We start from the raw sequence: 11,417 nt of genomic DNA on the forward strand, positions 1-11,417 counted from the left end.
TAAACCTAGTTATAAACCATTAGAGCTAGTTATAAACATAGTTATAAACCACTAGAGCTAGTTATAAACCTAGTTATATACCAATAGAGCTAGTTATGAACCCAATTATAGACCACTAGAGCTAGTTATAAACCTAGTTATAAACCACTAGAACTAGTTATAAACCACTAGAGCTAGTTATAAACCACTAGAGCTAGTTATAAACCTAGTTATAAACCACTAGAGCTAGTTATGAAACACTAGAGCTAGTGTAAACTAGTTATAAACAACTAGAGCTAGTTATAAACTAGTTATAAACCACTAGAGCTAGTTATAAACTAGTTATAAACCACTAGAGCTAGTTATAAACCACTAGAGCTAGTTATAAACCTAGTCATACACCACTAGAGCTAGTTACAGACCACTAGAGCTAGTTATAAACCTAGTTATAAACCACTAAAGCTAGTTATAAACTAGTCATAAACCACTAGAGCTAGTTATAGACCATTAGAGCTAGTTATAAACTCATTATAAACCACTAGAGCTAGTTATAAATCACTAGAACTCGTTATAAACCCAGTTATGAACCACTAGGGCTAGTTGTAAACTAGTTATAAACCACTAGACCTAGTTATAAATCACTAGAGCTAGTTATAAACCTAGTTATAAACCACTAGAGCTAGTTATAAACCTAGTTATAAACCATTAGAGCTAGTTATAAACCAATAGAGCTAGTTATAGACCACTAGAGCTAGTTATGAACCCAGTTATAGACCACTAGAGCTAGTTATAAACCTAGTTATAAACCACTAGAACTAGTTATAAACCACTAGAGCTAGTTATAAACCTAGTTATAAACCACTAGAGCTAGGTATAAACCACTAGAGCTAGTGTAAACTTGTTATAAACCACTAGAGCTAGTTATAGACCACTAGAGCTAGCTATAAACCTAGTTATAAACCACTAGAGCTAGTTATAAACCTAGTTATAACCACTAGAGCTAGTTATAAACTAGTTATAAACCACTAGAGCTAGTTATAAACCACTAGCTAGTTATAAACCTAGTCATAAACCACTAGAGCTAGTTATAGACCACTAGAGCTAGTTATAAACCTAGTTATAAACCACTAGAGCTAGTTATAAACTCATTATAAACCACTAGAGCTAGTTATAAATCACTAGAACTCGTTATAAACCCAGTTATAAACCACTAGGGCTAGTTGTAAACTAGTTATAAACCACTAGACCTAGTTATAAATCACTAGAACTAGTTATAAACCCAGTTATAAACCATTAGAGCTAGTTACAAACCACTAGAACTAGTTATAAACCCAGTTATAAACCACTGGAACTAGTTATAAACTTGTTATAAACCACTAGAGCTAGTTATAAACTTGTTATAAACCACTAGAGCTAGTTATAGACCACTAGAGCTAGTTATAAACCTCGTTATAAACCACTAAAGCTAGTTATAGACCACTAGAGCTAGTTATAAACCTAGTTATAAACCACTAGAGCTAGTTATAAACCTAGTTATAAACCACAAGAGCTAGTTATAAACATAGTTATAAACCACTCGAGCTAGTTATAGACCACTAGAGCTAGTTATAAAACTAGTTATAGACCACTAGAGCTAGTTATAAACCTAGTTATAAACCACTAAAACTAGTTATAAACCACTAGAGCTAGTTATAAACCTAGTTATAAACCACTAGAGCTAGTTATAAACCACTAGAGCTAGTGTAAACTAGTTATAAACCACTAGAGCTAGTTATAGACCACTAGAGCTAGTTATAAACCTAATTATAGACCACTAGAGCTAGTTATAAACCTACTTATAAACCACTAGAGCTAGTTATAAACTTGTTATAAACCACTAGAGCTAGTTATAAACTAGTTATAAACCACTAGAGCTAGTTATAAACCACTAGAGCTAGTTATAAACCTAGTTATAAACGATTAGAGCTAGTTATAAACCTAGTTATAAACCACTAGAACGAGTTATAAACCACTAGAGCTAGTTATAAACCTAGTTATAAACCACTAGAGCTAGTGTAAACTAGTTATAAACCACTAGAGCTAGTTATAGACCACTAGAGCTAGTTATAAACCTAGTTACAGACCACTAGAGCTAGTTATAAACCTAGTTATAAACCACTAGAGCTAGTTATAGACCACTAGAGCTAGTTATAAACCTAGTTATAGACCAATAGAGCTAGTTATAAACCTTGTTATAAACCAGTAGAGCTAGTTATAAACTTGTTATAAACCACCAGAGCTAGTTATAAACTCATTATAAACCACTAGACCTAGTTATAAACCACTAGAACTAGTTATAAACCTAGTTATAAACCACTGGAACTAGTTATAAACTTGTTATAAACCACTAGAGCTAGTTATAAACTTGTTATAAACCACTAGAGCTAGTTATAAACTAGTTATAAACCACTAGAGCTAGTTATAAACTAGTTATAAAATACTAGACCTAGTTATAAACCACTGGAACTAGTTATAAACTTGTTATAAACCACTAGAGCTAGTTATAAACTAGTTATAAACCACTAGAGCTAGTTATAAACTAGTTATAAACCACTAGAGCTAGTTATAAACTAGTTATAAAATACTACACCTAGTTATAAACTAGTTATAAACCATTAGAGCTAGTTATAAACTAGTTATAAACCTTTAGAGCTAGTTATAAACCTAGTTATAAACCAATAGAGCTAGTTATAAACTAGTTATAAACCACTAGAGCTAGTGTTTAGGCAGTGTTTTGTCCACATAGGCAGTTTTTAGTCCACATAGCCAGTTCTTAGTCCACATCAGCAGTTTTTAGTCCACATAAGCATAGGCAGGGCATGTAGCCAAATGGTTTAGCCCACATGTAGCCAAATGGTTTAGCTCACATGCAACCAAATGGTTTAGCCCACATGCAGCCAAATGGTTTAGCCCACATGCAGCCAAATGGTTTAGCCCACATGCAACCAAATGGTTTAGCCCACATGCAGCCAAATGGTTTAGCCCACATGCAGCCAAATGGTTTAGCCCACATGCAACCAAATGGTTTAGCCCATATGCAGCCACGTGCACACACTATGGGTTACCTGTGTCTCATAAATGGTAGCCTTTTAGTTTGACTTAACCTGGTATCTCTTTCTTCTCCCCCCTTCCTCCTCCTCCCCCCCCCCCTCCTTCTCCCCCCCCCCTCCACACCTGCAGGTTCTCTCCCATCACCATAGACAGTATGACCAGTCTGGTTGGGATGAACATACCGGGCCACACCGGTACCGGCTGGTGTATCTTTGTGTACAACCTCTCTCCGGACTCGGACGAGAGTGTGCTGTGGCAGCTGTTCGGGCCGTTCGGTGCGGTGAACAACGTCAAAGTGATCCGCGACTTCAACACCAACAAGTGCAAAGGGTTCGGCTTCGTCACCATGACGAACTACGACGAGGCTGCCGTGGCAATCGCCAGCCTGAACGGGTACCGGCTGGGCGACCGGGTCCTGCAGGTGTCCTTCAAGACCAACAAGACCCACAAGTCCTGAACCCCCTCCCCCCCCCACCCCCCCCCCCCCCTTCTCTCTCTCTCTCTCTCTGACCCCCCCCCCCCCCTCCCCCCAACTCCGACCTCGGCCCCCCCCCTCCCTCCTCCCCCCTCCCCCCTCCGACCACCACCCACCTACAATACAGCCTCAGCATCTCCAACCGGAAAAACTGCAAACAAACCAACACATCGACAAAAAAAAAAAGAACTCAAAATGGCTTATATTATAACTTTGGACCTATAAGCCAATGTTGCCTAAGTATTACAACATGAAAGATTAAAATATTCCATGATTTGGGAGAGTCTCTATGCTGGTTAAGGCGGGACTTCCTGTTGTGATCTGTTTTACGTTGTCGTGGTTGTAATGAGTTTCTCTTCTATGTGAGCAGTAGCAGACCCCAGTCCCCTTACTTCACAGAAGAGAATGTCCTTTTTAGATTGAAAAAAAACGTTCTTTGGTCTTTGATTCAGGATTTCTTTTGGGGGTTTTTTTAAAATCCGGATCCACTGTCGTTAGCTGTCGTCCGCCCAGGCAGAGATAGGGAAGGGGCTCTTTTTTAAATTGGTGACCATTCATTCATTTTTAGTGTTTTATTGATAACCCCCCCCCCTATCAATTAGACAGGATGGTGATACAGCCATCCTGGCTTCTCTTATGCAGACAAAGGAATTTGTAACATTGTTTTTGAACAAAACACATGTTCCTCACAGGGGGAAAGGGGGATAGGGAGAGGGAGGGGGTGGGTTAGCTTTCCTGAAGACACGTTAAGTGATTTAAATAAAAAAAAAAATAACACTGTTGCCAAAGAGAAAATCTCTTTGCTTGAAAATGCATTTAGAAAACAGATAAAAAATAAAACAGAAGAAAATAATCTATTTTTATAAAATGATCATTAAGATAATAATTATTGAAGAATTTTTACAAGAATCTGGATTTGAAAAAAGAGAAAAATATTTTGACTGGCTAATCAGGGGGGTTGGGGGGGAGGGAGGGGGGAGGGGGTGCCACCTTGTCTTGTTCGTTCTGCCGTGCGACTTTTCAGCATCAAAGGTGGTTTGTTTTTAGGGTGACGCCGATTGGCCGAGAGGGTTTTGTAGAAGGAAAGGTTTTGTCATGGATGCAGACTGAGGCAGGTGACTTATTAAAGTAATTACGGTAATTTTTCATATTGCGTTATTATTCAACAGCGATACCCAAAAGGGAAGGGGAGGGGTCTGTCCAGGCTTAGCCAATCCTCACAGTCCAGAGCCCAAAGCAAGGAGAGCCATTGGTCCATCCGCCACCAGTCTCTATGGGATATCAATAACTGTAGTAATGCACACATCTATCCATCTAGAAAACATACACATTATATACTATCCTTTTCTTCGCTTTGAGTTTGTGGAATTTAACATTTGAAAAATAACTTCCTTTAGCTATCAACAGTAGGTGCTATATTACATTATTCACATATCTTAAAATATTCAACTTTGTTGTTCTATGTGTTGTTAAGAGAAAAAATATTAACTTTGATGTTGGCGTTGACTTGAGCTGCTGTTCTCTGTTTCCTTCTGTTGTTGTTCGGTCCCGCTCGGAGGCTGATCCTGGTCCAAACGCCAGTTGGACGGGCGACGGGCCTCGTAAGAATCACTTAACGAGTTTCCTTTGGCTTGTTGACTTTTTAGGTTAATTGCTGAGTGTGAATCGTTTGTCAGAATTCAATACTGACTAGCTAGTTATGTTAGTCTAGATATTTGTTTCCTCAAAAAGATCTATTAAAACTGTGTCTTTCTTTGTTGTGTACAAATAGATGATATATAGTCTACATTTGTTTTTTAATATATCTATATCGATCTGAGTTGTCACCGTTTTTCTGTTTGAGCTTGTCTTTTTCATATGACAACTTAATGAAGTGGTGGTTCCGTTACTTAGAAACTCGTGAGGACTCCTGTTTAATATGTTGTCATGTCGCTTGTGGAATATAAAAAAAAAGATTTGGATAAAATTTCTGTTATACTACCGCGGCAAAAGAAACCGAACAAAAGCTTCGAAAATAACTGTATTTATTTATGGATTGATTGATTGTATCATTGAACTCAACTATTTATTTATCTTGATTCTGTATTTATGTATTTATTTATATTTATGTATTTATTTATTTATCTGTTGCGTTGTGTGTGTATTTGCGTGATGCTGGTACAGGGGGAGAGGGGCGTTTCTGAGCAAGAAGGACACTAAGAGACTCGTAAGTCCACAGCACTGAGAACTTTTAGTACGTTTGTGCTTTGTACCAATATATCAAAATTACAATATAAAAAATCAAAAAGTCGAAAACTAAAAAAATGTCTAAGAGGGTTGGTGATGCTCTTCCTTCGTTACTAGAGACAGATACTCGCTATGCATAAACTAGTTGATAGAGTTACATTTGCTATTGCTTTTTTCTTGTCTTGTTAAAAACAAAAATCTTTAAATCTTTTTCAAAAGTTTAGTCTTAATAGAATGTTATATCAGTGATTCTGGTTCTATATAACCTGTGATACGTTTGTGTCGTTTTAAAAGCCACTCCGTACCCTCCCTCCCTCCACACACTAACGCTTTGAAACTTTATGCAAAAATGTGGGTCTGACGCATAGTTTCAGTTGTTAAAACATTTTCGAGCATCTGATTTGGGAGGCTTGGGCACATGAACTGGATGATGAGCAAGATGTCCATTGTATTTGAGGGTCATTCAAGCGCTGGACTTAACAGTCAACTCACCTAAGAGTCAAACTTTTTATTTAAAAGAAACATCATGTTTGCAAAAAATGACATATAAGAGCATCTCTTTCAAAAACAGAAATTGTTGACCATTGCACAACCAACAGTTACTAGCAGTTGTCACAGTTTAAACCGACCGGAAGTATCTAATGGATTATAACCATTCTATATTTTATATACTAGAATAATGATAGCTCTATATTTGAAAGGTAAACGGTAGGGAAAGGTTCCAGAAGTTGTGAATTGGATTTTGTTGAGACATTGAAAAACAATGAAGAGGTGTTCTAGAATCTGGAGGAATGTTCTAGAGTCTAGGTGAACCTTCTAGAATCTAGAGGAACGTTCTAGAATCTAGAGGAACGTATGTCAGCACTCAGACACATCCATCCATCCTCCATCACCCCCACCATGGTAGACCCACCGCTGCCCATCCTCTACCCACCTACCACAGCCTGTCCTGGGGCCAGACGCCCGGTCCCTGACCGCCCCCCCTGGGCCCAGGGCAGTCCCAGACCCCATCACGCTCCCCAGACGGCCCCTGCGTCTGTCTGGCCAGAGCTTGACTTATGCAACGACCCCAGTAGAATGTTGTTCTGATGTGTGAACAGATTTCCTACGTCTTTTGAACTCTTACTGATGCGTGCCTGTGTTCAGTCTATAGACCCTGTGTGTTCATCAGCGCGAGTGTGTGTGTGTGTGTGTGTGTGTGTGTGTGTGTGTGTGTGCTTGAAAGCGCACATGCGTGCGCTGGCGTGTGTGTGTGTGGCGTGCGCTCTATGCCCAACCCCTATGGCTCACACCCCGCCCCCTGTAGCGCCTTAGAGTGTCAGGCAGCCAATGGGGGAGCAGCGCCCTAGTGTCGGAGGGAAGGGTCCAGAGGCGCTTGTCATTTCCTCATTTAAACTCAAACGTGTTTGTTTGTTTGTTTACTATCTGAAAATCTATAAACATTAATCTTTAAAGACGAAAAAAAAAGAAGAAAAAAGTTCACAGGGCCGAGCCGGTCTCTCTACGACTTCCTTTATTACCTATCAATTATCAATTATCGATTATTATTATGATTATTGATATTATTCTTAGTATTATTCTGATTCTTATTATTAATCCAATTATGATGAATGACTCCATGTTACCCTTGCTAGTTTAGGTCATTTCTGAAACTGGAAACAAAATAGAAATCTTGCTGTAAATGTTTGTTTTTTCTTTTTCATAAAAACTGTTGTGTTTGAATTATTTGTACTTTTGAATGTTGGGACAATAAAATGAGGTGTTGAGAGCTTTGTTGTTTCCTGTTTTTTAATGAGTGGATTAATTCTCCATCATATCTCGACTCAAAACTCCAGAAGCAATATAACACATAAATCTCATTATAAAGCGCTGCCTCTATTTCAATTTAAATTGATGTGGAAAATATCCACTTCTCAATATACTGTATATATATATATATAATTTAAATAATATATAAATATATTACTTCTTAGAGATAAAGTGACAGCATGTGTTATTTGCCTCAGTCAAAGAAAGCACAGTCAGGTGCTACATGGAGATGTACAACAGTGAGATCACAGTGCCCCCTGCGTCTCTACTGAGGTACTACTCATAGACAACCACCACATCGCTCACATTATCCAACTCTGTAATATTATGAAGAGACCATTTGAAGGCTGAGGACATGAGGGCCGTACAGTATCAACGAGGCCAGAGTAGTAGAACTGTGTTTTAGTAGAACTGTGTTTCAGACAGTAGAACTGTGTTTCAGACAGTAGAACTGTGTTTCGGGAGAACCGTGTTTCAGTAGAACTGTGTTTCAGACAGTAGAACTGTGTTTCAGACAGTAGAACTGTGTTTCAGTAGAACTGTGTTTCAAACAGTAGAACTGTGTTTCAGACAGTAGAACTGTGTTTCAGTAGAACTGTGTTTCAGTAGAACTGTGTTTCAGTAGAACTGTGTTTCAGACAGTAGAACTGTGTTTCAGTAGAACTGGGCTTCAGTTGAACTGTGTTTCAGTTGAACTGTGTTTCAGACAGTAGAACTGTGTTTCAGTAGAACTGTGTTTCAGTTGAACTGTGTTTCAGACAGTAGAACTGTGTTTCAGACAGTAGAACTGTGTTTCAGACAGTAGAACTGTGTTTCAGTAGAACTGTGTTTCAGACAGTAGAACTGTGTTACAGACAGTAGAACTGTGTTTCAGACAGTAGAACTGTGTTTCAGACAGTAGAACTGTGTTTCAGTAGAACTGTGTTTCAGACAGTAGAACTGTGTTTCAGTAGAACTGTGTTTCAGTTTAACTGTGTTTCAGACAGTAGAACTTTGTTTCAGATAGTAGAACTGTGTTTCAGTAGAACTGTGTTTCAGTTGAACTGTGTGTTTCAGTAGAACTGTGTTTCAGACAGTAGAGCTGTGTTTCAGACAGTAGAACTGTGTTTCAGTTGAACTGTGTTTCAGAAGAACTGTGTTTCAGTAGAACTGTGTTTCAGACAGTAGAACTCTGTTTCAGACAGTAGAACTGTGTTTCAGTTGAACTGTGTTTCAGACAGTAGAACTGTGTTTCAGACAGTAGAACTGTGTTTCAGAAAAACTATGTTTCAGTTTAACTGTGTTTCAGACAGTAGAACTGTGTTTCAGACCGTAGAAGTGTGTTTCAGTTGAACTGTGTTTCAGAAGAACTGTGTTTCAGTAGAACTGTGTTTCAGTAGAACTGTGTTTCAGTAGAACTGTGTTTCAGACAGTAGAACTGTGTTTCAGACAGTAGAACTGTGTTTCAGAAAGTAGATCTGTTTCAGTAGAACTGTGTTTCAGACAGTAGAATTGTGTTTCAGAGAGTAGAACTGTGTTTCAGTAGAACTTTTTTTCAGTAGAACTGTGTTTCAGTTGAACTGTGTTTCAGACAGTAGAACTGTGTTTCAGTTGAACTATGCTTAAGTAGAACTGTGTTTCAGACAGTAGAACTGTTTCAGATAGTAGAACTGTGTTTCAGTTGAACTGTGTTTCAGACAGTAGAACTGTGTTTCAGTAGAACTGTGTTTCACTTGAACTGTGCTTCAGACAGTAGAACTGTGTTTCAGACAGTAAAACTGTGTTTCAGTAGAACTGTGTTTCAGACAGTAGAACTGTGTTTCAGTAGAACTGTGTTTCAGTTGAACTATGTTTCAGACAGTAGAACTGTGTTTCAGTAGAACTGTGTGTTTCAGTAGAACTGTGTTTCAGTAGAACTGTGTTTTAGTTGAACTGTGTTTCAGACAGTAGAACTGTGTTTCAGACAGTAGAACTGTGTTTCAGACAGTAGAACTGTGTTTCAGTTGAACTGTGTTTCAGACAGTAGAACTGTGGGAGGGGCTGAAACCACTCATCTCCAGTGGGAGGGGCTGAAACTACTCTGCAAGGTATTTAAGTCTCTACTCAGCTTTGACTAGAACTAAATACATTTGGACTGAGTGGTGAAGCGTGCTAATGACCTCCTAATGACCTCTTCACCCCCACTACCTTCCTGTACAAGTTTCTCTCCTGTTAATAAAAAATAAATAAATAAATTCCTTCTTCTAGCATTGTGACTTCTAGCATTGTGACTACTGCTGGTCTGAGCATTGATTACTATCTATACTATTACTATCTTATGATGACTGATAGATAGATGATTCACTTACTTAAACAAATGCATTTGTTGTAAGTCGCTTTGGATAAAAGCGTCTGCTAAATGCCATTAATGTAAATATAAATGTAAGCCTGTCTGGTCGTTAACTGATCGTTAGGTGGGAGGGGCTGCAACCCTGCTAAGTCATCAGCAATTACAGAATCTGCATTTCTTTCAAAGAGCGACAGCCGCCTGACGCGAAGACGAAGGAGTCCATGGAGGAAGGACAAACGACTAGGTATTTGTATTCTATTGGATTATTTTTTCACTATTCTGAGTGCATCTAGCGCTACCTACATCTTGTATTGCCCACAAACCCACTATCTCTATACCGGCAAATATCACAATGTGATTTTTCCCCATTCCTGTTATTTCATCCCTCAGGAGGACACATAGACGCTGCACCCCCCCTCGCAACCCCTCTAATCTAGTCTACCCACCATGCTCAACTGACCACGACCTCACTGTCGCAGGAGGACTTTGGAACTGCCAGTCAGCGGTCCGGAAAGCAGAGGCTATCTCAGCTTACACCTGCTTCATGTCTCTCCACTTCCTTGCTCTCACAGAGACCTGGATTACACCGGAAAACACAACTACTCCGGCAGCCCTATCTGATGCCTACTCCTTTTCTCATTCCCCTAGACTCTGTGGTCGAGGGGGAGGCACAGGACTTCTCATCTCATATCCACCTTCGAATTCCATGATGTTTCACCTCCCAAGTTAAACTTCACATTGTTGTTATCTATCGTCCCCCAGGTCAGCGTGGCGACTTCTTAGAAGAGATCGATGTCCTTCTCTGGCCTCCCTGATGACCTAAAACCTTATCTCTCTCTCCTCCTCAACTACACCTCCTCTGCATCAGCTGCTAAAGCTTCTTACTACCATTCCAAAATTCATTCCTCTGCCTCTGATCCAAGGAAACTGTTCTCCACATTTTCCTCACTCCTCAACACACCCCCTTCCCCTCCTGCCTCCTCCCTGTCTGCAGATGACTTTGTCACCTACTTTGAAAAGAAGGTTGATGACATTAGCAGCTCTTTCTCTCTACCTCTCGACAACACTGCTACCACTCCTCCCAAACCCACTGCGCTACACTCGGTCTCTGGTTTATCAGCTCTTTCCCCCCTCTCCCCTGATGATCTAAAACTGGTCACATCCAAGCAGGCAAACACCTGCCCTCTGGATCCTATCACCTCCCCCTTTTTCCAATCCATCTCCTAAGACCTCCTCCCGTTCCTTACCACTATAATAAGGCTGGGCACTCTACCGAGACCGCTCTCTTTGCTGTCATGGAGGCCCTCCACTCTGCTTGAGCTTCCTCCTTCTCCTCTGTTCTCATACTTCTGGACCTGCCTGCTGCATTCAACACAGTAAACCACCCGATCCTTCTCTCCACCATCTCAGAACTGGGCATCTCTGGCTCTGCACTCTCCTGGTTTGCATCTTACCTGGATGATCGCTCTTACCAGGTGACGTGGAGAGGATCGCTGTCCTCTCCACAAGCCCTCACAACTGGGGTCCCCA

General features: G+C 39.9%; 1 pseudogene across 1 annotated transcript in view; it reads left to right on the forward strand.

Moving 5' to 3' along the window:
- The window catches only part of LOC310822902 (ELAV-like protein 4), a 68,751-nt pseudogene extending 65,225 nt beyond the window's left edge, over positions 1 to 3,526 (forward strand). The window contains exon 6 of the transcript in view: positions 2,977 to 3,526. The product of the transcript in view is annotated as an ELAV-like protein 4 (transcript). The remainder of the gene's footprint in view (positions 1 to 2,976) is intronic.
- The last annotated feature ends 7,891 nt before the right edge of the window (positions 3,527 to 11,417 follow it).

Source organism: Argentina silus (genome assembly GCF_951799395.1).
Source record: "Argentina silus genome assembly, chromosome: X".
Classification (NCBI taxonomy): Eukaryota; Metazoa; Chordata; class Actinopteri; order Argentiniformes; family Argentinidae; genus Argentina; species Argentina silus.